General features: G+C 41.1%; 1 protein-coding gene across 1 annotated transcript in view; it reads right to left on the reverse strand.

The window, feature by feature from the left end:
* Window positions 1-16534, reverse strand: part of LOC124556351 (transient receptor potential channel pyrexia-like) — a 206458-nt gene extending 189924 nt beyond the window's left edge. The window contains exon 1 of the mRNA XM_047130351.1: window positions 16456-16534. The gene's annotated coding sequence lies outside the window, so the exon portion shown is untranslated. The remainder of the gene's footprint in view (window positions 1-16455) is intronic.
* Between the last annotated feature and the right edge of the window lie 10919 nt (window positions 16535-27453).

Genomic DNA, 27453 nt, shown 5'->3' on the forward strand with positions numbered 1-27453 from the left:
ATCTAGGCTTGGCTGAACTACAGACAGCATGAGCCGTGTACCTCCTTCCTGGTGGAATGATTGCAACTAATAGCAAGTTAGTGTTGCCCTTATAGAAGATTTATCACCACCTGATTGACTCCCTATCAGATGCTACACGCATTTTTGCGGCTGACTTAGCCCCTCTGTTAGCTATCATCTATCGTAGATTCGAACAAAGAATATAACCTGAGGTCATACCCGTTTACAAGAAGTTTAGCAGAAGTGGTCCACAAAACTACCGCCCAATATACTTGACAGTCATTTGTTGTAGAATGTTAGTCATTTGTTGTAGGATGTTAGAACGTGTTCTGAACTCAAGCATAATGAGGTATCTAAAACAGAACGACCTATTCCTCGCCAACCAGTATGGATTTCGCAACCCTAGATCATATGAAAAACAAATCGCAGTTTTCTCTCATGACATACTGAAAGTCATGGATCAAGTCAGTACGTAGATTCAGTATTTCTTGATTTCCGCTTATTATCAAAAGTACGATGATTTGGGGTTCAAGCGAAATTTGTGACTGGATTGAGGATTTTTTGTTAGGAAGGACGCAGCAAATTATCTTGGATGGAGAGTCATCGACTTATGTAGAAGGAACTTCGAGTGTATCTCAGGGTAGTGTATGGGGTTCCTTGCTGTTCATAATGTATATTCATGACTTTGCGAACGATATTAATGGTAGACTTTCGCAGATGCAGCCGGTATCTACAACGAAGTACACCCTGAACGAAGCTGCACAAATATTCATTTAGGCCTTGGTAACATTTCAAAGTGGTGTAAAGATTGGCAGCTTGCTTTAAATGTTCTGAATTGTAAAATTCTGCACTTCACAACACGAAATAATATCAGTGAGTCACAGTCGGAACCGGTATACTCAAACAATTACTTGGATGTAAGGGACCTGAAATGGAACGATCAAGTAGGCTCAGTCGTGGGTAAAGCAAGTAGTAGACTTGGACTTACTGGTAGAATACTACGGAAATGCAATCAGTCTACGAAAAACATTGCTTACAAATCACTCGTGCAATCCATCCTACAATATTGCTAAAGTGTGTGGTCGCATGCCAGATACGACTACCAGGGGATATTGAACGTATAAAGAGGAGGGCAGCAAATTTGAGGTAGTCTCCCGACTTGATAGAACACAAGTGTCGCGTATCAAACTGTTCATCTCAACTTGCTCTACATTACTGTGGTACATTGTAAACCTCAAACTGGCCTACAAAAACTACGTAAGCTACAGTGCATGCCCACCGAGCGAGTTTTTCAACATTCTCTCGCTCTCTTCGCACAAACCATAAGTTCTTCTGTCGCTCACGTTGGACACGACCGTACTTCTGTATGCCATATTCACGATAAACATTATGATGTGAAACGTGCCAGTTTAACCGAAGTTAGATTCATGTATCAGGTTGTGAAGCCAATAGCTAGTATGTGGAGTTAAGTATGTGGAGTTGGGCAAATCTTATTGACGCCAGTAAAAGGTGTTTGTTTCCCAAGAAACTTGAAATGTTTCGTTGATGGCTCAAGCGATATATTTTTGAACTGCCACCCTGATTTGTCTTTGCGGAGATTACGGCGGGAGTTTAAGAAGGCAGTTGGGGTGCTACCGGTGCTAGAACAGCCGACAGTGTTAATTAGGTGGGGGGGGGGGGGGGGGGGGGGGGCGAGAGACGAAACCGGAAGCACAACGCGATGCGGATGGGATGAACAAACAGTAGAAACGAAAACACTCTTCGTGTGTGTCCAACCGATTACAATCCCTTCCTAGGAAGTGCCCGGTCGGCGCCGCTGAAGACAACTTTACCTTAAGCGATGAGCTTCTGTTGGAGACGTCGAGGTTTCCAGTGACACAGCTGTATCAGGTCTGCTGCAAGCATGTGTTCGCTAGCTTCCTGTCCGAAGTCATAACCTAGCACTCTTGTAGTGTTGGGAATGCTGAGCAAAGATGGTCAAGCAGGGGGAGGGAGGGAGGTGGGGGGGGGGGGGAAGCATTCCAGCAAAGGAGAATAACAGAAGTCAACCCTTCCACCACCAAACGCCGTACAAACGTCAATATTATTTGTACAAAAAAAGCAAGGAAATCTTCCTGGCGGCGACGCTCGAAAGGAAACGAGCACACTTCGAACAGTTCGTCATGAACTCGGAAAACCGTCAGGCGAGATTGGCCTCCTGCTCCCGCCTCAGGGAAGGCGGAGAAGAGAGATTCTAGCCTGTAACCCACCCCCACCCCTTAAAAAAGAGAAGCAGATACTTCTGTCGACGTTCATCATAGAAGCGCCGAAACTGTGACAGTCGATTTCCGATCACTGATGTACAGTTTCCAGTGATCAACGCCAGGAAATGCGTGATTACTGAACTGCAGTCTTTGTTCTTTGGGATTTCCGTTTTCCGAAGATATCCTCGATTATCCCATTCGATTATAGATATTCCTACCACAGGACATGCGCCCACCACGCTTTACAGCGTTAACCATAGATGTTGACCGCTCGCAACGCTTAAAGGTGGCGCGCGGACCTTCCGGTCACAGCGGTTTTAAGGAAGCTAGCGACCGTTGTGAAGACCGTTTTGCAAGTGTAGCTGGGTCGAGAATTGATTTGCGTCTGCCGATAAACGTTTCCTTGCTAGTCAGTTATGCAACACGTCACTTAATTCGTCTCGCGCGCCGCCATCGCTAAGAGCCGTTAGTTCCGGCCGGAGACACCCGTGACATCTAGCTCGACGCCACGATGTTATCGAGGGCGAGACGAACGAATGTTTCAACTTCCGAAGGAGCTAGACTATTCTCCTGTTTGGGAACAGCGTATCTGATCACAGGGAAGGACTCTGGGAAAGAACTTATCAGTTTAAGATCTTTATACCGTATACGGCTTATGATTAAGAATACCTCAAAGTTTTGCGAGAATAGGCGGAGGTATAATGTAACTCCTCGATCAACCTGCCTCCGTTACAGTGCAAGATTTAGTGACTCTGCGCAGCCGTTCAGCTGATTTCGTTGTCCTGTCACTTGTCACGTCAGGGTGCCCATCATATGCAACAGTTTCCTTTCCGCCATACCAGCACGTGACGTAATCTACATGCTTTGTAATTAGGGAAGAAAACATTCTTTGGCTTCCCATGACACACTATCTAACAGAAATCCTCCACCTACAGCGAACTCTGCCTTTTCAAAGTCAGTTGGGTCATTAAACGCATCAACAATTTGTAAAACACAGATTTTTCTGTTTCCCACATTCCTACGTCGTCAGACACAGAGGATAGTAGACAGAATAGTGCTGAAGCTCTTCATTGGAATTTTTGTCGAAGGCAAGGCTGCGAAAAATCGTTTCAGCGTTGATAGCAGTTACGTTGTCGTGCATTGTGATTTTGAATGTCGTACACTTGAGAGGTAGGACTCGATTTCTTCTTCAAAATTTCACACTGTCAAAGTTACTATCAATACTCTTTAATGAACCACCGCAGAAATGCTGGACTTTGTCAGTGATGTCAGCTGCTGTAGGCAGCGAAGTAATCTATTTGGCCCCAGTGCTGTCTGCTAATCCTCTACCATACACGTAACTGTAAGAATTAAAGTTTGTTCGGCTGTCAGACCTTCGGGTTGTAAACTTATTTGCTAGAACCTTCTCGAGTAAGTTTCGTTTCCAATTCGGTCATGTCCTGTTGTATTGTATTACCTCAACGCAATTTATAAAATCATATTAACTCAGTTTTTGTTTAATGGACGAAATTTCCTTATTCCTGATGCAACAATAGTAAACCAATCATATTTCTTTTCGCTAATATCCTTGTAATCAGTTTTTTTGGTCGTCTACATGATATTATTCTGCAAATATCAGTTTTCAAAAGTATTATCTCGATAACGTCTTTGTTTGGGACTCTGTACTAGTGTAAAAATAAAAAAGTGAATGTTGTAAAAATTCACTGAATGAAAAGTAGAAAGTCGTTCGTTAATTATGTGATTCACACGTGATTGCATAATGGCGATAATTGTGTTGATGCCCTACAATTTTTCTTCTACAAAATTTCACGTGAAATTGGCCAATTCTTAGATGCTTCGCGTTTTATACCGATGAAACCAGTGTTTTTTTCCGAAAAGTTTAGAAGTTTACCGTTTCCGACTTAGCTTTTCTATAGGAAAATTTAATCAAATACCAAAGCGTCGGTACTCAATCTACGCAGAACTTAAATCCCAACTTTTTTATTTGAAAGAATATGCCGTCATTTGACTGTATATTACAGAATTTATCTTCTGTACTATCTATATTTCGGCCTTTATGCCGTTATCGAGTACAAAGCTAAAAGTTCTTGGACCATCAACAAGTCATATCTGGTAAAGTCTATCCAAAGCAGGTGACCTACTTTGGACAGGCCTTATCAGATATGGTGTGTTAGTGGTCTAAGAATTTTTAGCATTGGACTCGATAATGGCGTAAAAACCGGAGGGTAGCTAGTACAGAAGATAAGTACTGTAATATACAGTCAAATGACGGTTTATTATTTCAAAAACTATTGCATGACTTTGGTTGAGCACCTTGGAAAACTTTGATAAGCTTCGCTTTTTCAAATAAACACAAGAAGTACAAAATTTTAGTGTTTTTTTTTTCATGACTGCTGAAGCTCCACTCAGAAATCGCAGCAAACTCAAATTATTCAAATCAGAGACCTACTTGGTCGATTAAAATGGTTTCCAGAACTCCACTAATTTTTAGAAGGCAAACCCCATTTTGGAGCTAAATTTACTGACCCGTTTAGCTGAATCGGCCCTAATGCAACGGAAAAGACAAAACGCTTTTTGCAATTCTTCAGGCTTTTGCCGCGATCAGTCTTGATATGTCAGGTGTTTGCCACGTATCAGCGTCGTCCATGCACAATATTTCGTCAATGTGACTCGATGTCTTCATTAGGCGCTACCTGAGACTGCTAGACGACTGGAACGGGACCATTATTAATACCTACTGCCTTCGCTGTCAATGGTCAGTTCTTTTTGCCACTGTCTTATTAAGTAATGAACGCTCGACTTAGCTGCATGCACGATGGAGACCCCTGTCGGCAACCACATGAATAAGCAACTTACAACTAGCACCAAAGTAAACTTTTAGGTTCGATGCTCATCCAAAGTTTGTATCTTCATCCTTGTAGAAGATACACTCTTATAGAAGCTTTGGTCATCCATAGATCTCTTTTTACAATGATATAGGATATTTCAAAGTATTTACAAGTTTAGACTAATTTGAAATAAGCTAATTCGTAAAAACATACATTTACAGACTTCTAGTTAGGGGTGGTCGGTCATGAGGCTGTAACAGCTCAACAAAGTGTGCCTTGGTGCCATGTGTCAGGAAAGCTATCTCGTCCAGGTCACCACCTATGTCATATGCCCCATCCCTGTCCAAGCTGTTTCCCACACCACCCACTATCACTGCATGGTCCTCTTCACATGACTTAACCCTGCATTTAGTCTGGTACGCTGCCCTTAAACTTTCCTGTAACTGAGGGCCTACACCTCGCCCATGGCTACGACTTGGCAACAGCACTTTCTTCTTCCTAACACTTTGAACATTCCTAAGCTTCTTGGCCACGGTTGAAGTGTGGTGCACATTTCCTGCTCCTTTCCTACCCGAGGCTCTTCCCCACTTAACTCTACCAGTGGTAGATTTCTGTTTTTGGTGTTGTTGATAAAACTGTCAGATCGCGTTCTCTTTCTAGCTATCCTCCTACTAGCTGCCAGTTCCCATCCAACCTCCTCCCCCTGTCTCCCTTGATTTTTATCAGCCCCCTCCTTGCTTCCTCCAACTGTGCCTGAAGGGCACAGATTTTCCTTTCCTGTTGCCCAGTCAAAATGTTCCTACCGCATACTCTGCAGCTCCTGGAGAGAGCCTCTTCTGTTCTTCCAACATTCTCCCCACTGCATACCCCCAGTGAAAATATTTCCTACAAGATTGGCAACAAATCCCTCTACTCACTGCCTTATAACAGCTCCCACATTTCTTACTCATGGTCAATTTCGGAAGAATGATTAAGGTTAAGGAATGTTTTAATTTGTCAAGGACGCGAGATTGGCTGTATATAAACAAAAAACGACACAAAGGTCTTATGTGTGGTTGTTGTTGTTGTTTTGTACTGATTTAGAGATACAATAACAAAAGAATGAATTAGTAATTACTTTGCTTTTAGAGAATTTACGTTATACAGCGTGTTTGGGCAGGTTTTTAAACGCTTATAGCTCGGAAAATTTAGGCCTGGATCGCATCTAACGTTTAAACAATACGAAATGTGTTAAATACGATTTAGAAACGTTTAATTATACTTTTATTGCGACAATAGACACCGATGAAACTAGTAGCTGTCTTTTTTACCGAATTTTGCACTATCAACAAAACTTGAATAGTATTTTTTGTGTTTATGTCACGCAAAATTACGGGTCATGTCGGGATTATCGGGACTTCAGATAACACAAAGTTTTTCCGTGAACAAGCTGTCCTGGGACGCTAATATTCAGTTGTGTGACAAGAACGGACACGACAGCAAGTATACGAAACAAAGAAAATTTAAGTTTGACACTATTTCCTCTTGAATAAGTTCTTTTAGCGGACGAAGAAAATACCTGTGATCTCACTCGGCGGCCATCTTGGAAATCTTGTGAATCTTTTTGAAACACTCTCTACATTGTGTACCAGGAGGAAAGATCAATACTCAGGGACACAACAGGAACGGTCATTTGAATTGTACTGTCACGATCAATCCAGTGATTAGGTTAAGTACGGTTGAGATGTTCCCTCGCACGTCTTGTGAAGCTGCTCCGCCATACTGGAAATACATTGCAGTCCGCGTAACCCAAGGAACTTCCTCATTGTGTTCAGCAAACGAATTTTCCAAAAAATGCCAGTGATTTACAAGGACATACGCCGAAAAACAGATGTTCATTAAATGTGTTCGGCCTCGAAACCATTCAGAATAAGGCATTTGTCAATATGAGGTTTCTTACTTCAAATGAGCGTTCCTGTCATAATCAAGAATATTGACATTTCCTCCTGGAACGCCCTGTGTATCCATGGGCACACTAAAGCTGAAATAGACGCAGGTGTCATCACACATGCGAAGAGTAATAAGAGACGAATTGAGATTGTTTTAACTGGCCGTGGGCTTGTGGTATTTTCAGAAGAATGACGCACTATTCGTCTGAAGTGACGTAGTGCCACTCAACGGAAGCAACAAGTGTTGTAGAATGGACTAGATGCCGTCCGACCATCTCACTCTCATGCTCAGCGACGAGAACATCTGCGGTTAGTGCGTCTTCACCAGAAGAGGCAGCAGCTGTGCCCAGAGTGGAACACTTCCTAACCACTGTTAGCACACGTGGTGTGCGTCGTACTCGCCTTTTCGAAAAACACAATGGCCGCGTCGAGCGGAATGTTTGTAATGTTTGAGCTAAAGATGGAGGCACAGACGGATGATGCTGCATTCGGTTCCCGTACATTTCACTCTTTCAAAGGTTTCCCATCTTCTTCTGCTCGGCACCTCCTCCTACGACAGAGATTCTAGGAACGGCATTGTGTGTTCTTTTACACAGGGTGGTCAGAAGCAGTCTGGAAAGCCTGTAATAAGGGTGTTGCAGGGGGGACTGTGCTGAGAAATGATTGATACGATAAAAGTTCTATGTGTTGTGCCGTTTACGAGTTATTTAGCATCGAAATTAGTCAATCAGGTTATTGCGCGCGCAAATTAAAGCACTTGCACGTGCTAAAATGCGGTAATGTATAGACATCTATGGGTCAGTGAGTGAAATGCTGATTATCAATTTAATTGTGCCTTTTTCAGAAGTGATAAATTAAAGCTACGTGAGCAGAAGCTGCAGGTGAGCAACAGCTACGTTTGATCGGTTTGAGGAAACCAAACGAAGACAGCGTTTGGTGACACCGCCTCCGGTAGGCTGCTTCAATTTGCGCACGCGACGACCTGATTAGCTAATTTCAATATCTCCTAGCTCGGAAACGGCGTAACTTATCGAATTTTTTTCTTACCACTTATTTCTCTGCACAACCTCCTCCGCAACACCCTTACAAGCTTTCCAGGCCGTTTCTCACCACCCTGTATGAAGAACTCAGTAGAACTATTCTCTGTTGCCGGCTGGGGTGGCCGAGCGGTTCTAGGCGCTTCAGTCCGGAACCGCTCTGCTGCTACGGTCGCAGGTTCGAATCCTGCCTCGGGCATTGATGTGTGTGATGTCCTTAGGTTAGCTAGGTTTAAGTAGTTCTAAGTCTAAGGGACTGATGACCTCAGACGTTAAGTCCCATAGTGCTCAGAGCCATTTGAACTTTTTTTTACTTACTTTGCATCCAGATGTGTATGATTACGTACGAACGGGAGATGCAGAGTCCCGAAGGAGCTAGTTCTTTTGAAAATACTTCTCGTTGAATGTACTGATATTCCTTAGATGTGATAGGAGAATCCATGCCGCATAACATCACGTGGTTGTTTCAGAATGTAGAGCTTATAGGTATATACCTTACCTTCTTTTTAGCCAGTATTGGAAATAACAGATTTTTCTTAATTTCAGGATAGGTTCGCTAACCAGGAATCTTGAAATGCGAGTTAGTCATACTAAATTTCCTTATTGTTGTCACAGGCAACCGAAAAATGGTCTGCTTCCGACTTTCAGTGACAAATAAGTGTTAAATGGGCTACTACATTCGATTCCCAGTTGCTCTTTCTCCAAAAACGGAAACTTTTGAGAAATTGTTTCCATATTTTTTTTCTTGATGACGAATCAATATTGTTGTGTTCGTGTTTTGCCGGTTAGGGTGTTTCGAGGCCATTTTGACCTATATGAGGCCTGCGTTTATTTCTGCCGATAGAGGCACCGACTTCTGTCCTCGCATCCCGAAAGAACAAAAAGAAAACGAGTGTTTAACATTACGTCATCGAAGGGCTAACAAGAGAACACAGGCCCGGGTTGGGAAAGGATATCAGCTGTGCCCTTTTCACAGGAGCCATACCGACATTTTCCTTGAAGACTTTGCGTAACCACGGTTAACGTAAATGTGGATGTCAGTACAGCAATATCAATTGCTGCCGCCCACCTCGCCCGCTGGACCAGATGGAAGCTGGAGGGGCGCCTTTTCCGTGAACTGCACTGCCAGAGCGAGTTATTGTTTCTTATTTTATTTTCAGCCGCTACTGTACAGCGTTGCTGCAAGAGGGATCAGTTCTTGGGCATATTCTATACAACAAAATCTAACGGGACTCGTATCCATGATTGCCTGAAGAACATTTTTACATTCAAGGGACTTATCATTTGGTACTCCCTCCCACCCCTTTTTGCATCGAACATTTCCACTCGTGTTAGTTTCTGCTACTATCTGTAATACGCACTGTGTTCGCATACAAACCTTGCATGGCGGCGTCCTTAGCGCCTCTCAGTTTGGCGCCCCAAGTGGTCGCGAATAATTGTGATGCGCCATATATGGAAATCCTAACAATTGTAGCGCTTCTGGCGCACTTTTAGCTTGGCACCCCAAGTGGCTGCTTCTGTCTCTTGGGACTTAAATTGGCCCTGACCATATTAGGCCCCAGTGACCTGTTATCTATCGAATGTAAAAGATGTTTTTCATTTCCGCGCTCTCTTATTTTCACATCAGTCATTTTTGCATCCCCACGATGGTCAAAAGTAACACCAATGTTGTTTCTACGGAGAAGATTTCGGTGAGTATGGAGATGAATTACACACAACACGACAGAACATCTACATCTTTACTCTGCAGCCTGCCTTTTGAGGCGTGGATGAGGGTCAAAGTCTATGGTGAATAAACCGACGGCACGATGCCGAATAACCGTAGTGGAAACTACGGAATTCCAACGTGAACACTGTGCAGAACAAATAAACAGAGGAGACTGTAGGCTGGTCTTTGATTCTGGAGCAGACGAATGTTGTCTGCATCCATGGTAACTTGAACCACTGCACCGCCATCTCCTATGATCCACGTCTGCTACACCATAGGACGGGTGGACTTCAGTGAGTCTGATGAGAAACGTCAAAGAACAAACGCTCCACAACCATTGCTGAGAGAACGCATACAGTGGGAGCAACTTTGTGATCTGAAGAATATTTGCTAGCAGTCTCTCTGGAACCGAAGAGGACCACCTCGGTTACCCTTTTAGCTACAAAAATTGTACCCTAGCTATCCTTCAGCAGCTGTGGGAAGTAGTGCCTCTAGACACTCTTGTAGATCTCTTTGCGCCTGATTCTGTCATCTCCGACTACTATGACTGCTGTTTCTCTGAATACCAACGGGAGCCCATAATACAATATTAAGTGATTCTCGTCGTGCAATGATAAGACCACGTGCCTGGCCTAAACACAATTTTTTTAAAATGTTTTAATACTACCAAGGAAACAGAAACCCTTCGCCAAAGAACATCTTATATATAAAATAAATACACCATTCCCAGACTGCTTATCTATTGTACAGGCCTAATGATAATGGCTATGCGGAAGAAATGCAGCAAAAACAAGACAAGAATTGGCAGGACTGAAATTGAAATTTGGAACTATGTGTTGAAGAACATATCAAATTTTAAGACCCTTCCATGATCCATAAATAGCCGGCCGGCGTGGCCGAGCGGTTCTAGGCGCTACAGCCTGGAACCGCGCGACCGCTACGGTCGCAGGTTCGAATCCTGCCTCGGCCTTGGATGTGTGTGATGTCCTTAGGTTAGTTAGGTTTAAGTAGTTCTACCTTCTAGGGGACTGATGACCTCAGCAGTTAAGTCCCATAGTGCTCAGAGCCATTTGAACCATTTGATCCATAAATAAATATGTACAACTTAAATCAGTACCGGTATGTTCAAAGAAATACAGACTACGGAACCCGACAAAAAAGAAGACTGGACTTCTACAGAACAGAAAGTTTATTCATAGTCTTGCCTCATTATTAACAATTACAAAATGAAACGGAAAAATTTGGAGGCAAGAGGTGAAGGTTGCCAAAAATTAGGAGAGAGATTATTTATTTGGCCTCCAGCAGTTAGTGACCATTTAGCCAGCTAAAAGAAAAATATGAAATAAGTAGTACTAAACATAAATTGATGACATAACAGTCGTACATGTATAGCAACGTTAACGATTGACGCTGTTGTAGTGGCATAAATGTAAATAAAGACACACGTATACATTTAACGATGGTGTTGAACATGCTGTCTGTCAATTTTGCAAGGCACCACGAGTTAACAGACAGTACGAAAAATAGGAGCGCTAGAAATAGAACCGTCGAGAGCATAAATTGAAATAACTATACATATAAAACACATATTAACATAACAGTTAACATAGCCCCAAGTTCTGGGTTACTATTACAAAGATATCTTGGCAGCTTGTAAAAATTTGAAAAGTGCTTTGGTATATGAAGCATTGTCCAAAGAAAGTAGAATTGTGGCACTTGGGGAAACTCTACTTTCTGACGACGTAAGTACGCGTCTGCAACACGCGACACCACGTTATTAATGGTAGTAGTTAGCAGGGGCTGCTGATGAAGTCCGTAACAAACTTCCTAAAAACATGGTATCGTGTTCTTCACTTGACCTATATAGCTCAACTGAGAAATAGGATAATAGTGCAAAAAAGAATGAAAAAAGGGACAGAAGTAACGTTAGTATGGAATACATCAGTTGACATATGTAGGTTGTACCCCGAAACTCAGTTGATCTATATAGGTTAACTGCAGTACAGGATACAAAGTTAACGTATGTTGACTTTTTTCCCTTCGCCAGCACTGCGTTCTATTCTTCAGATGACCTATGTAGGTCAGCTGAAGTACAGGATACAAATTTTACAGGTGTTGCTTTTTTCGCCTCCGCTATTAATGGCATCCTATTCTTCAGTTGATACTAGTCCTAGGGAAGACAAAAAGACTGACATACGTAAAATTTATATCCCATACTTCTGCTGACTAAATACGTCAACGAAAGAGTGGGGTACTAAACTACGCGAAGGCGAAAAAAAGCGACATACATAAAATTTTTACCCCATATTTCAGTTGACCTATATAGACCAACTACATAAGTCAACTGAAGAACAGGGTTCGTGGTTCAACTGAGATACAGGATGCCAGTGTTACGTATGTCGCTCTTTTCGTCTTTGCTAGCACTAACATCCTATTCTTCAGTTTGCCTATATTGGTCAACTGAAGTAGGGGGTACAATTTTTTTATATGTCGGTCTTTTCGCCTTCGATAGTTCTAGTATAAACTGAAAAATATCGTAGTAACACTAGTGCTATCGAAGGAGAAAAAAAGCGACAACTGTAAAATTTGTATTCCGTACTGCAGTTGACGAATCCTGCTTCAAGTCTTCCATATTCATGGGAATAGATAAATCCATACCTACAAACGAAAATCAAAAAGTAAATATTGTCCAGAATGAAAAACAATTAATCCAAAATATCTCAAACTCACTAAGAATGAAAATAAGTACCGAATGAAATGGAACGAGCAAATGGTTTAAATTAATAGAGCGACAAAAATAGTACATAATGTCTAACAAAGACATTAATATCTATGAGTAAACTATGAAGTCATTGATCAAAGCCGACGAATTGTGTCCCACTCTTCAGTTGACCCGTATTTCATACTAATACGTCAATATCCCAACAAGGATCGACCGCGCAGCCACAGTTTCAATTTATGCATACGTTTTGCCGCCGATCAATGTCTCTGGCGCTTGTGTACAACGGATGACAAAGGAAAATAAAATCTCTTCCTAAAGAGCTTTAAAAAGTCTGTGGTAGCCTATCTTCTGAAAAATTAATACTATTCAATCTCACAGTATCGTACGCAAGAAAAAAATATAATTTGTATCTTTAATTGTCGAAATAAGTTAGAAATATACTGTATTTAATAAAATTTGTAATTATTAACTATATAGATCCAATTTGTTATAAAAATTTAAATGATGTATGTTTGATGTTTGTAAAACCAATAGATAAAAAGGTTTTCTGGCCAATATCCTGTGTACGATATATGTACTGAAAAAGAGATTTATATGGACAAATAAATAAATATCTGTGACCGCATAAGCAGTAACACGATCCCCGTGTCGAAACTAGTGCTGCAGCTTCAATTTGTCTGCTCACTCTGAAGGAAATATTATGAAAAAAAATATGGTTTAGTGACTGCGCTCCTAAAAATAATTCCAGGCCAGAACAACCATGTAATACAATCGACATCAGTATAATAATCAAGAGCCGGAAGTAGATCGACTAAGCAAGTCGACCTTCGTTGGAATTGGAAACTTTCTATCATCCTCGACAAAAATTATTGCTATTAAAGCAATGCTAACAGAACTAGTGGAGCTGGAAATGATATAAAAAAGAGTTTATTACGTTACAAAATTCAGTTTGATACTGTTTTGAACCTTTTTAGTATTGAAAATATACCGTTCATACTCACAGTTAACTCGTGGAGCAACTCGGCTTTCAGGACACTGACTGATTGGCCTCCAAATGACTATTCATTCGCCATACCACAACTGAAGTATCTTAGTTCATCTGTTTTCATGATTACGGTTATAGGTGATTTAGAAATGAATAAACTGGTTTTACTGAATATGTCCATTCACTAATTAGTTATGGAATCTTCTTTGAAACCCAACTCAAAGGAAACTAAAGAAAATTGTTTTCGGAATACAGAAACGTGTTATAAGAATTATATCTGGTGTTAGTAGTACGACGTCTTGCAGGGATCTCTTCAAAAAGTTTGATATTTCGACAATTGCATATATAATAATAATTAATGTCCAATATTGTTGCCAATAATTTTTTTCTCAAAAACTAGCAAAAAATATTACCGTAACATTAGAACCAAAAAACAACTTCTACAAACACTTCGAGAGTTAACGACAGTGCAGAAAGGCGTAAGATAGATGGGTATACATGTATTCATCAGTCTGTCTGACTATATTATATGATTTATAAGGAAGGAGGGAATATTAGTGTTTAATGTCAGTCGACAACGAAGTTTTTAGAGACAAAGTACAGTATGATATTATGGAAGAATGGGAAAGGAAATCTGCCGAGTCATTTCATAGTATCTATCCCGGCATTTGCCTACAAGCGATTTAGAGAAATTGCTGGAAACCTAAACTTGGTTGACCGGACGGAGATCTGAACCATCGTCCTTCCGAATGCGAGTCCGATGTGCTAACCACTGCGCCATCTCGCTCTTTAAAATGTGTTATTGGTAATTCGATGGAGTTTGAGACTGAATTCAAGGATTTTTTCCGTGAGTAACTTCACACAAATCTAAAATAATCGTCCGCAATGTTAAGTAATTTTATTGTCTGGTACTTAAACTAAATGTACATCTTTGACTTATTTTCACTTTCCACTAACTTCTCTACATGTGATCGATGGAATACTATTAGCGACTTTGAGTATCCATTTTCAACAAATCCAATGATCACTCTAAACTACGATCCACTGGTCGCTGGTGGTAGATGGCAGTTTGATGATGCAGATACAGTTAAGGTCTGATGATGCCAAACTCTTGTCGGAATTTGGGAGTCATAAAGTTGTCTGAAATGTTTAGATGTGCACCTGCGTCCAAACCCAGTGGCCTATCTTGAATTAGGAGATATGTCGCTGGATTTTCGCTCTACTTCATTTCGTTGACGCACAATACCCTTCTACATACAGTTTGCCATGCATCGGCCAGGTCCACACACTACAATTGACTGCCACATTTGCAGACTTACAGCCTTCTTTCTCAGCTCTACAGATCAGATACGGCGTAAGGCGATGTTCGCACCGTTCTATGAGACTCGCGAGTCTTTCGGAGTCCCACGGCGACGAAAAACCGAATCCTGTAACTCCTCAACGGATCGTTTTGGTCAAAGCAGTTATTGATACGAATTTTGGTGTCTGACGACTCGGTTCGTACAATTTCCTGTAGAGTTGGCTGATCCTATGAGTTAATTTCTGTGTCTAGCCAAAGTGATCAGTCTTCTACTAATTTTCTGTCGTTTCCACTTTACAACAACAATTATTGCGGTGAAACTGTGCACACGTGATATCTGTGAAAGCTCCGTGAAGGAATGAAGGTGCTTACAAATTCTACAACGCATTTAATACTAGAAAGTGTATGTTTGTCAACGGTTGTACAAGTTAATTCAACATGAATATTGCGATTACAAATTACTGTAACTATTTAATGCATAGTGATTCTTCGATAAGTACTAGAGACAATGTAAAAGAAAGTTAATTTATTTTCATACTTAATAGGTTGTCTGTCTGACTCAGTTTCGTCACGCGGACGACATCCTAAACGATAAGCCATTTTACGCCATATATTTTGCATCCTTTTATAGTTTCAGCAACGTGAGCGCAATAGAAATGCGCATTTTGAGTTCTGGAATTGTTTTCGGCAACGGAGACACATACACAAGGTCTTCCACGTAAACCCCTTAAAAGACATCCGTAGATTTCAGTTCAGGAGATCTATGTAGCCAAGAGCAGAACACAGCGTCCTCATATCCAGTACGACCGATCCAGCTGTTTGGAAGGTATTGATTTAAAAAAGTGCGAAAGTCTATACCCTAGCGTTGTGGTGCTACATCTTGCTGAAAGATGTAATGCAAAGAAACCGTATCAACCTGTCAAATCTGCCATTGCTCTAGCATATCCAGGTAAACGTTTGCTGAAACGCATAACTCAGTGAAGAAAAATTGACAGAACAGTTTTTGTACTGACATCGCAGAACGCAGTAATTTTCGGTGAGTCACGCCGATCTTCAGTTACATACGAAGGCTTTTCTGTAAGCCGCATTAGAGTGTTGTGCCGGTTAACGTTGCCACTCGCGTATGAGGTTACCTCATCGCTAAATATGAGACGTGCAGTAATTGTTTCTTCCTCTGCGGCTTCCAGCATTGTCGTGGAGCGCGTCAGCTTCCGATTCACAGCACTTGCACACCGATCGAAATTTTGAACTTTCTGTTTAATTCTCAGTAATTCTTATTGATGTATCGCTTTGCGTCAAACCATGGGTATCCAACCTTTTAGCTTACCTGTCCCACACTGGAAGAAGACGAGTATTTTTGGGCCGCACATAATATACTTGACACTAACAATAACTGCTTAGCACAAAAAAGATGTAGACCAATGATAGAATAACACTGTGTGGCGGGAATTTCAAACCGAAAATATTCAGTGTACCTTAACTTAACATAAACAGAATTTTATGGAATTTTTTTTTTAATTTTTACCAAATATGTGATGGATGCCCACTTTTTGGGCGGCATTGATACTGGCTTTGGACCGCATGCAGCCTGCAGGCTGGGAACCCATGCGTTAAACGGTAATAGCCGGTTATGATGAGAATTTCCCTGCACATATTGCTGCCCTGCAGGACTCAGATTAGCGGGTAGTACAGCGAGCGACTCACCTTACTGGGAGCTCCGGCCGCGTCCATCCAGCTTGCGGGAGGGTCGCGCCCCGAATGCGCCCCAGCCTTCGGTCTCCGGCGCGGGAGCGGCGATGGAGACTTGCTCTCCTATTATTAGACCCGCCTGCTGCCGATAAGCGTCACACGGAAGGCGAAGCCGCCTTCTCGTACCGCGGGCCTGGGATTCGCGAGTCTGGACGCACCATGCGGCGGGCGGTGCTGTTGTCCTCTGTAGACCTGCTCCACGCTGTGGCCGCCGTCAAGCTCACGAACAGTCCACTTTATGTAAAAAGCTATAGAATGTGTACTGTAATTAAACATTACTTGCGTTTTGGCACTAGGCAGACAGTCGCACAAACTGTATCAGAATCAACAGTTCTTCTCCTCATTCTCCTTCACTTTTCGTTTTTGCGTTATTTACTGATTGTAATGATTCTCATCTTCAGGAGAAAAGAGAAGCACCGTCTGAATATCAAGAGCTGAGCTAGTAACCCAGTATCGGGCAAAGATCAAAAAGTTGAAAGGCGGATGAAATGAATAATAGAAGGCCGATACAAAGGAATTGAACTTGATGACTGTACTATAGAAAGGGAAGAGGTAGTCGAAAATGAGATTGGAGATACGGTATTGCGGGAAGAATTTGACAGTGCATTGAAAGACCTAAGTGGAAAAAGGGCACCTGCAGTAGACGACATTGCCTCGAAATTATTGAGATCCTAGATACAGCCGGTTATCACAGAAATGTTTCACCTGGCGACAGACCCTCATACTTCAGTCAGAATGTAATAATTCCAGTTTCAAAAAGGGCAGATACTGCAGGTGTGACTACTATCGAACCATCAGTTTCATAAGACATGGTTGCAAAATACTGACTTGAATTATTTACACGAAGCTTTTCAGATGGAAGCAGTAGTTGAGAAGGAAGTGACACATGGTATAGCATATCCCCGATCTTGCTCAGTTTGTGCACTGAGTAAGCTGTGAAGGAAACCGAGGAGAAATTTCGAAAGGCACTTATAGTTTAGGGAGAAGAAATTAAAACTTTGAGGTCTGTAGACGACATTATATCTCTGTTACAGACGGTAAAAAGCTGAGAAAAGCATTTGAACGAAATGAACAGTGCCTAGAAAAGAGGGTATAAGGTGAACATCAAAGAAAGTAAAACAACGCCAATGGACTATAATCGAGTAAAATCAGGCCATGCTGATAGAACTAGTTTAGGAATTGAGACACTAAAGGTAGTGGACGCGTTTTGATATTTGGGTAGCAAAATAAGTTGTTGAGACCGAAGTGGAGAGCATAATTATAACATGTGTTCTGGCAATAGCAAGGATATCATTTCAGTAAAAACGGAATTGGTTATTATTAATTCGACTCGTTCCACATCATTACGAAATATCGTATTCATGATCCATGGAACTAGTATTAATCTAATCTAATCTAATCTAATCTAGAACATTTCTTAAATGCTGAGAATTCCTTTCTGGAGACACACCTATTCGTGTAGATCAGTGGTCGTCAAACTGGGGGCCCAATCAAGAATTCTTGCGGCCCGCTGTTCTCAGCTCGATTTTATAGTTATAAGCATCTAGCAACTAACTTCGGAATCCAGAAACGTCAGCGAATGACAAGAGTTTCGTAAAAATCTAGTTTACCTGGTCAATAAGAAACAAAAACACGTACAGAGACAGTAATATTTTATGATGTGCTTCGTTTTAACTGACTTTGGTGAATTCGGCTGTCAGCTGATTCAAGCTGGCCGCTTACCTCAGAAGCATAGTGGTAAGTAATGTGGCCACTGCGCAGTTAGAGGATGTGAGAGGGGAAATGTTTCTTTGTTTGTCTTGCGGTACTGACAACTCAGGGGCGAGCGCGACTCGTACCGATCACCTGTTAATGGTTTACATTTCAAACACAAGTAACACGAATTCGTGAATGCGCATTAAGAGATATTTACCTTCAAATGCAGTACTTACTTGAAGTAAGGACAGTTGAATTAAATGCAATGAGTAGAAGAAAACTGGCATTTAAATGATTTATCACTTTTGTGGTGGTGTCTCGTATTCAACTGTGCATTCAAATCGAAGTATAAATCCATTATTAATCAAAGTCATTTGCACACATAGTAAAATAAACAACGTTTCACCAAGTAACTGTAGTCTAGTAACTGTCAGATCACTAAGGTTGCCAGAAATCTGAAGCACACCGCAGTCAACAAATGTTCCAAATAGTGTCGACCTTCAACGATCAGTACTTTGTTACCGGTGGCGAACTTATCACACCCTTACTATAGCTAGTCTGTTGAGGGTGTTATAACATACTACTTTATGTACGTTATCAGTTAATAATAAGACCGGTACATATGCTGCTTGAGATTCCTCCCCATAGTGTCACTATTAGCTCTTAAAAAAAAAAAAAACACTTTGATGGCCACTGGCCTGTATCTAGGTTTGCGTGGAAGTGAAATGTGGTTGATAGTCAGTTTAGACAAGAAGAAAATAGAAACTTGTTGATACAAGATAATACAGAAGACTAAATGGGTACATTCAGTATCTAATTGGGAGTTAATGAATCTAATTAGAAATAAGACATTTATAGCCCAACTTGACTAAAAGAAGGGATCAACGGATAGGACACATTCAGGGACATCAAGGAATTGTCCGTTTTGCAGTGGAGGGAAATAATGAGGGGGGAGGGGGGGGGGACTTAAATTGATACAAGGAGAACATGGCATACAATAAGCAAGTTCAGTGGTTGCAGGTTGGAATAGTTATTGCAGAGATGAAAGGGCTTGTGCAGGATAGACTAGTGTGGAGACTGCTTCAAACCAACCTTTGTACTGAAGATCACAACAGTAATGACAACAGTGTTTAGTGCAATTCTTATATCAACATTTCTGGTTGGGAGGAATGGAGTAATCTGAGTTCTGACCAGAATGGGTGGGGAAGAACCAAAAACACTGCTGTGCAGAGTAGAATTTTGGCCCAAAGGCTGATATCAGTCTCAATCCTCCAGGTTGAGGGTTAAACAAATGGCTAGTAACCAGATCTTGTAAAAACGTTAATACCTTCATATAAGTGCATAAGCTTTATTGGCCAGTGTGAATTTGAAAAAAATCCTTTTACACATTAAGCCACATCATTTTGAAACTAAGAACAACTATTCGTTTTTGTCATCTCTGCAGCAGTCCTCTTCAAGGCAACTAAACTGCTGGTTCTGGGGATGGTTTCCCTTCCCTTCTGTTACTGTTATGTGACAATCAATGTCACTGTACTGAAACTTAATTGAACATTTCAGAAACAGTATGCCCATGGAGGGATGATTGTACAGAATTCCGTTTTCCAATCCCACTCTGAGAGATGTCTGGTGAAAAAACAAGAATAACCAACTTGTACTCATGGGCTGGGTCTTCTAACATCAAGATTTCAGTACCACACGGCAATTCTGTTGTTGCTGACGAGTCATGGCTAGTGACCAGACATGGCCCATTGGACCAGGATTGCTGGTAGCCAGGCCTTCATTAAATTGTAGACTTCCTTCTCTTTTCATGTTGATGGCGCACTGAATTATTTCGGCAGCACCAAGAGAACTGCCCTGAGGCACTGTCGTCTTGCTATAGAAAAACAGCTCTTGGGGACAAGCATCTAATTCACTGTTGCTTGCCAATCATCTGCCTGAGTGGGACAGGAAAATAACCGTCTGTATAACCATCCATCCACAGGCATCTTGATTTTGAACTGTCCAGTGCTGTTCCTGTATAGTGACATCAGTTGTCATATGACAACCAAAGTAGGATGGTATAACACCATCCCCAAAACAAGCAGTTTACTTGCCCTGAAGAGAATCGCTCTAAAGATCAATTTTAATAGTTGCTGTTGGTTTCAAAATGACGTGGCTGAATGCTCAAAAGGAACTGATTAAAATTGAAACTTTTATTTCTAAGGTTTGCCTCAGAAAACAGGAAGGTTCCGTGATACACAGGAAGGATCCACAATGATAAACCAAGCAAAGATAAAGGAGGAGCAAAAATAGATACTCCTCCTCTGCCCCCACTGCCTCCGTCCTCCATCTCCCCTCTTCCCCCCCAAATCGTTAAAGGGTGAAAATTTCAGGTATTGTACCCATCGAATGAATATGACATCATATAATAACATCTCCCAACTCTTGGTTGAGAATGTTTGCTATAGCTTTCCTCCAACCTGTTAATGCGTCAACAAGTTGTTTTCTTTTCACAAGTATTAAAACAGCTTTTTACACCGTAAGAAAAATAGATTAATTTGCAGCATAAACGATGCAAAGTTGAAACTTTGCTAGCACACCAGTGCTGTAACAGGATAGTAATGCAAAGAAAATGTGTTTACTGCATGCTGCATCATTAGTGTGGTGCAGCTCCGATGACAGTCTTCCATTGTTGGGGTCACCACAATGATGTGAAGCCCGAGTCATACCGTGCAAGCCAGCCATGGTCTCACTATGGAAGCGTGGCCTTGCTTGCACATGGCCTGTTCATAAACCTTTCGGCTCTGTCAATAGCTTTTTTTGTGCAACTAAACATGGTTATGTAATTGTGGGTGTCAGTAAGTAACTGTGGAGATAACAAAAGTTACATTGAAGTGGGCCTATCAGATTTACATACCATTAAACAGCTTACAAATGCTCAGAGGTACCTTGTTGTCTTTTCAATTCCATTGAAGGTGGACCAAGTTATTTTGGCAAGCCAACATGAACTTGCAGCTCTGAATGGGGCATAATAGTTATCAGTGCTACACAATTGAAATATTTCATCTCCAAAATTTTACTGATCTACAAGACTCATCAGTCCATTGTATTTGCTATGGACAGTGTGGTGGAGAGCTTCAATCACTTCACGACTATGAACACCAGTGATTGACAGGAATTTCTGTGGTCAGTGAACAGTTGTATGGGCTAAAGTCAGATGAGACATTATTGCCAGAGGTACTCCAGTTGTATAACATGCATTCAGTGGGATAGAGACATGCTGATTAACTTACTGGACATTGAATACTCACCATAGTACCATTTTTATGATCACAGGACTGCGTAGAGCATCTAGCTCATTATAGAGAACTAGGAAGGCGTGGCTTCGTCAGTTCAAACATGGTTCTGGCTTCACTTATATTCCTCCAGGTGTGTGATCATGTCATATATGATAAAACTGTCAGAACTGCAGTTGCTGTTGCTGACAGCTTTCATGAGGATGCCTATCTGCAATAGGAGCCACCATGTCAGTAGTTTTATCACATCTGATGCTGTCGCACAGCCTACAGCCTTAAGATTGCAGTTGTTTCAAAGGTTTGATTGGGCAGGGATGTTTGTTTATTATGTGAGGCCATGGATCATTACTGCTGTAATATGCTGGTGGTAGTTATATATGTCTGTTTAGTATTTTCTTGTTTTCTTTTATTTATTTGATGGCATTAAATATTGACTAGCTGTTAGGTACTATAGATTGTCGTGACACATCTGTTATTACAACTTTCTATCTCATTGGACATGTACTCTGCTCTAAAAAATAAAGGTACTATCAGACTATATAATGTTACAGTATTGATATATTAAAACTATGGTTTTTATGGTTGTATGTTAGTGTATTAATACAGAGTGAGGCAGTCAGTCGTAGAGGAATATTTGAAGACTGGCTGGCTGCCATGGTGGGAGCTTATGGGAGTGGAAGACTTGTCATTGGACATATAGACAGATGGAAGTATTAGTAGCATTGGTGAAGCGCACTATGCTATGGACTATGGCCACCTCCCCACAGTGTGCTCCACCTGACAGCAACGGAGATCAGTTCGAGTTCTGGGCTACAGCCCCTTGCTGCCCAACTGACTGCAGTGCTAGTAATGCCAAGAAAATGTGCCTACTGCAGTGCTGCACCACAAGTCTGGTGCAGACCTCATGGCAGTCTTTTGTTGTTGGGGGACACCACCATCTGACTGCAATGGTGATCAGAACAAGCTGTGGACTATGGTCACTTGCAAGCTGCCTGTTGCCAACCTAGCATGAACTGCATTTTCTGTGTGAGATTTTCCCACATTTCCCAACATAACATTGCTACGAACCAATTTCTGCCATGCAACATTGGTATGATGCATAATCTGCCGTGAAACATTGGCATGAAGCAGCCTCTGCCACACAAAATTGGAACAAAGCATTCTCCACCATGTGGCATTGGTACAAAGCACCATGCCATATACAAACAGAATGGGACACACTTTGCTTCGCAACATGGTATAAAGCACTCTTTGCAATGCAACCTCAGTAAAAAGCACTCTGTGCCGAAAAACCGTAGATATGAAGCACCCACTGTCACAAAAATTTTGAAGAAGCACACTCTGCCATGCAACATTGCCATGAAGCATCCTTCGCTACGTAACAGTACAAGAAATATGTGGGAGGCCACCTAACTGCAGCACCAAGTCGCGAGAGCTACTGCAATTCCTAGAAGTTATGTTATTCACTGCTAGATGGCAGTGGCATCATTTTCACAGTGGCAGGGGGTCTTTAGTTCATCATAGTTCAGCCAGTTTGCTTTACATATTTACAAACTACACTGTTTAACAATGAATTTTTTTCCTAAAGCTAGAAGACTTTTGTGGTGAATTTTTGGTTGCTGATTTTAGATATAGTACGTAATCCGTTCAATCACATTATGCTAGTATTGTTTTGTGATGTTTTTCAGTGTTACCTGTTACATGTAGCTGTTTTATTTCATAGTCTGTAATACAGTTTGCACAGAGCATAACTTAATCATAGCTAACACTTGGTTCAAGAATCATGAAAGAAGGTTGTATACATGGAAGAAGCCTGGAGATACTGACAGGTTTCAGATAGATTATATAATGGTAAGACAGAGATTTAGGAACCAGGTTTTAAATTGTAAGACATTTCCAGGGCCAGATGTCGACTCTGACCACAATCTACTGGTTATGAACTGTAGATTAAAACTGAAGAAACTGCAAAAAGGTGGGAATTTAAGGAGATGGGACCTGGATAAACTGAAAGGACCAGAGGTTGCACAGAGTTTCAGGGAGATCATAAGGGAACAATTGACAGGAATGGGGGAAAGAAATACAGTAGAAGAAGAATGGGTAGCTTTGAGAGATGAAGTAGTGAACGCAGCAGAGGACCTAGTAGGTAAAAAGACGAGAGCTAGTAGAAATCCTTGAGTAACAGAAGAAATACTGAATTTAATTGATGAAAATAGAAAATATAAAAATGCAGTAAATAGAAGCAGGCAAAAAGGAATACAAAGGTCTCAAAAATGAGATCGACAGGAAGTGCAAAATGGCTAAGCAGGGATGGCTAGAGGACAAATGCAAGGATGTAGAGGCATATATCACTAGGGGTAAGACAGATACTGCCTACAGGAAAATTAAAGAGACCTTTGGAGAAAAGATAACCTCATACATGAATATCAAGAGCTCAGATGGAAATCCAGTTCTAAGCAAAGAAGGGAAAGCAGAAAGGTGAAAGGAGTATATGGAGGGTCTATACAAGGGCGATGTTCTTGAGGACAATATTATGGAAATGGAAGAGGACATATATGAAGATGAAATGGGAGATATGATACTGCGTGAAGAGTTTGACAGAGCACTGAAAGACCTAAGTCGAAACAAGACCCCTGGAGTAGACAACATTCCATTGGAACTACTGACAGCCTTGGGAGAGCCAGTCCTGACAAAACTCTACCATCTGGTGAGCAAGATGTATGAGACAGGCGAAATACCCTCAGACTTCAAGAAAAATATAATAATTCCAATCCCAAAAAAGCAGGTGTTGACAGATGTGAAAATTACTGAACTATCAGTTTAATAAGTCACAGCAGCAAAATACTAACGCAAATTCTTTACAGACGAATGGAAAAACTGGTAGCAGCTGACCTCTGCGAAGATCAGTTTGGATTCCGTAGAAATGTTGGAACACGTGAGGCAATACTGACCCTACAACTTATCTTAGAAAATAGATTAAGGAAAGGCAAACTTATGTTTCTAGCATTTGTAGACTTAGAGAAAGATTTTGCCAATGTTGACTGGAACACTCTCTTTCAAATTCTAAAGGTGGCAGGGGTAAAATACAGGGAGCGAAAGGCTATTTACAATTTGTACAGAAACCAGATGGCAGTTATAAGAGTCGAGGGACATGAAAGGGAAGCAGTGGTTGGTAAGGGAGTGAGACAGGGTTGTAGTCTGTCCCCGATGTTATTCAATCTGTATATTGAGCAAGCAGTAAAGGAAACAAAAGAAAAGTTCAGAGTAGGTATTAAAGTCCATGGAGAAGAAATAAAAATGTTGAGGTTCGCCGATGACATTGTAATTCTGTCAGAGACAGCAAAGGACTTGGAAGAGCAGTTGAACGGAATGGACAATGTGTGGAAAGGAGGATATAAGATGAACATCAACAAAAGTAAAACGAGGATAATGGAATGTTGTCGAATTAAGTCGGGTGATGCTGAGGGAATTAGACTAGGAAATGAGACATTTAAAGTAGTAAAGGAGTTTTGCTGTGTGGGGAGCAAAATAACTGATGATGGTTGAAGTAGAGAGGATATAAAATGTTGACTGGCAATGGCAAGGAAAGTGTTTCTGAAGAAGAGAAATTTTTTAACATAGAGTATAGATTTTAGTGTCAGGAAGTCGTTTCTGAACATATTTGTATGGAGTGTAGCCATGTATGGAAGTGAAACATGGACGATAAATAGTTTAGACAAGAAGAAAATAGAAGCTTTCTAAATGTGGTGCTACAGAAGAATGCTGAAGATTAGATGGGTAGATCACATAACTAATGAGGAGGTATTGAATAGAATTGGGGAGAAGAGAAGTTTGTGGCACAACTTGACTAGAAGAAGGGATCGGTTGGTAGCACATGCTCTGAGGCATCAAGGGATCACAAATTTAGCATTTGAGGCCAGTGTGGACAGTAAAAATCATAGAGGGAGACCAAGAGATGAATACACTAAGCAGATTCAGAAGGATGTAGGTTGCAGTAAGTACTGGGAGATGAAGAAGCTTGCACAGGATAGAGTAGCATGGTTAGCTGCATCAAACTAGTCTCAGGACCAAAGACCATAACAACAACTACAATCTAATCTAACTGAGACACTTTTTTGTGAGAATAAAGCTTAGTGACTCTTTTCAGCTACTTGAAAACTCACAAAGCTCATCCACATGAGCCTGTGCTCTGCAAACAGTTTGTCATTAAAGAAGGGATTCACGTGATAGGTTGTGTGATACTGAACAAGTATTCAGTAGGATCAATTTAAGTTCTGTTTGAGTTATTCCTATTCAGTTTTACTTTCGAAAGAGTCTTCAAAAGAATACAATAAGTGTAATTGGAATTTAGAGATTTAGAAAATTAGATTTGAAAATGATATTGTGGTAGCCCTGTTCATATGTCCAACTGTTTGAATGAATTCTTCTTATAGCAATACTAGATTTAGATCTGACACCATATCAAGGGAAGGTAAGTTTCATAACCTTGGAAAACAATTAGAATATACATTTTAAACCATTTGAAAAAATTACCCAGGGAGATGTGGAAAATTAATATCTGTAATCAATATGTATGATGTCATTTCAATACCACTATCAATTATAATAAACCTATCTTTTGGGCAGGGATGTTTTCCAAATACACTGAAGTGCCAAAGAAACTGGTATAGGCGTGCATATTCAAATACAGAGATATGTAAACTTGTTGGATACGGCACTGTGGTCAGCAACATCTATAGAAGACAATAAGTGTCAATCATTGTTGTTAGATAGGTTACTACCCCTATAATAGCAGGTTATCAATAATTGAGTGAGTTTGACCATGGTGTTATAGTCAGCACATGAATGATGGGACACAGCATCTCCGAGGTAGTGATGAAGTGGGCATTTTCCCATATGACCATATCACGAATGTACCATGAATATCAGGAATCCGGTAAAACATCAATCTCCGACATCGCTGTGGCCAGAAAAAGATCCCGCAGGAACGATACCAATGACAACTGAAGAGAATCATTAAAAGTGACAGAAGTGCAACCCTTCTGCAAATTGCTGCAGTTTTCAGTGATGGGCCATCAACAACTGTCAGCATGCAAACCATTCAAGGAAACATCATTGATATGGACTTTCGGAGCCAAAGGCCCACTCGTGTACCCTTGATGACTGCATGACACAAAGATTTACACCTTGCCTGAGCCTGTCAAAACTGACATTGGACTGTTGATGACTGGAAACATGTTTCCTGGTTGGATGAGTCTTGTTTCAAATTGTATTGAGTGGATGGACATGTAGGGGTATGGAGACAACATCATGAATTCATGGACCCTGCACATCAGCAGGTGGCTGGTCAAGCTGGTGGAGGCTCTTTAATGGTGTGGGGCATATGCAGTTGGAGTGATGTGGGACCGCTCATACGTCCAGATATGACTCTGTCATGTGACACATTCGTAAGCATCCTTTCTGATCACCTGCATCCAGTCATGTCCATTGCGCCTTCTGATGGACTTGGGCAATTCCAACAGGACAATGGGACACCCTACATCTCCAGAGTTGCTACAGAGTGCCTCCAGCTACACACTTCCAAGTTTAAACACTTCTTCTGGCCACTAAACTCCACAGACGTGAACATTATTGACCATATCTCTGTTAAGAAGAGATCTTCACCCTCTCATAATCTTACATATTTTTGGACAGCCTTGCTGGATTCATGGTCTCAGTTACCTCCAGCACTACTTCAGACGTTAGTCGAGTCCATGCTACATCATGTTGCGGCACTTCTGCATGCTTGCAGGGGCCCTACATGATATTCAGCAGGTGTACCAGTTTCTTTGGCTCCTCAGTGTGAAATGAAATATGCCAAGATAAAAACATTATTCAAAAAGGTATTGATAGAAGATATGAGAATTACACCCTTATAACTCTTTGCTAAACTGCTTGAAAAGATTGCAGGTAAGCAAATTAAAAAATTTATTATTATAAATGCCAT

The sequence above is a fragment of the Schistocerca americana genome, chromosome 1 (assembly GCF_021461395.2).
Source record: "Schistocerca americana isolate TAMUIC-IGC-003095 chromosome 1, iqSchAmer2.1, whole genome shotgun sequence".
NCBI lineage: Eukaryota > Metazoa > Arthropoda > Insecta > Orthoptera > Acrididae > Schistocerca > Schistocerca americana.